Below are 454 nucleotides of genomic sequence, written 5' to 3' on the forward strand. Positions count from 1 at the left end.
TGGGCTATTAGACAAGCGCCTGCTGCAGTGATGGAAGGCAAAGCCAGACGAGACAGTGGAGAGAAGAAAGGGAAAGGAGAGGAGCGAATCAAGAAGTGAGGCAAGGAAGAAAAGGCCAAATTGACACTAACTCAGTAGGGACTACAAAACAGCATATCGGAACGCTGTCCCAAACACAAAAGCTCACGCCTCCCGCGGCCAGCCCGCCGGCGCGGGAGCGGAGGGCAACAAAAGCCCGTCAGCAAAAGCCTACAGCACCCGGTATTCCCAGGAGGTCTCCCATCCAAGTACTAACCAGGCCCGACCCTGCTTAGCTTCCGAGATCGGACGAGATCGGGCGTTGCCAGGGTGGGATGGCCGTAGACGCTGCGTGCTCCTGCTCCGGCCCTCTTGCCAGCTGCACGCCACCGCCACCGCCCGCCACCATGGGAAAACAAGGGCCACAGCCCCAAAG

At 59.5% G+C, this 454-nt stretch overlaps 1 non-coding gene across 1 annotated transcript; it reads right to left on the reverse strand.

Annotated features, from left to right (window-relative positions):
* Positions 1 to 246: 246 nt before the first annotated feature.
* Positions 247 to 365, reverse strand: LOC116217844. The gene has a single exon (XR_004162556.1). It is a non-coding gene; the product is annotated as a 5S ribosomal RNA (ribosomal RNA).
* Between the last annotated feature and the right edge of the window lie 89 nt (positions 366 to 454).

The sequence above is a fragment of the Meleagris gallopavo genome, unplaced genomic scaffold (genome assembly GCF_000146605.3).
Source record: "Meleagris gallopavo isolate NT-WF06-2002-E0010 breed Aviagen turkey brand Nicholas breeding stock unplaced genomic scaffold, Turkey_5.1 ChrUn_random_7180001999285, whole genome shotgun sequence".
Classification (NCBI taxonomy): Eukaryota; Metazoa; Chordata; class Aves; order Galliformes; family Phasianidae; genus Meleagris; species Meleagris gallopavo.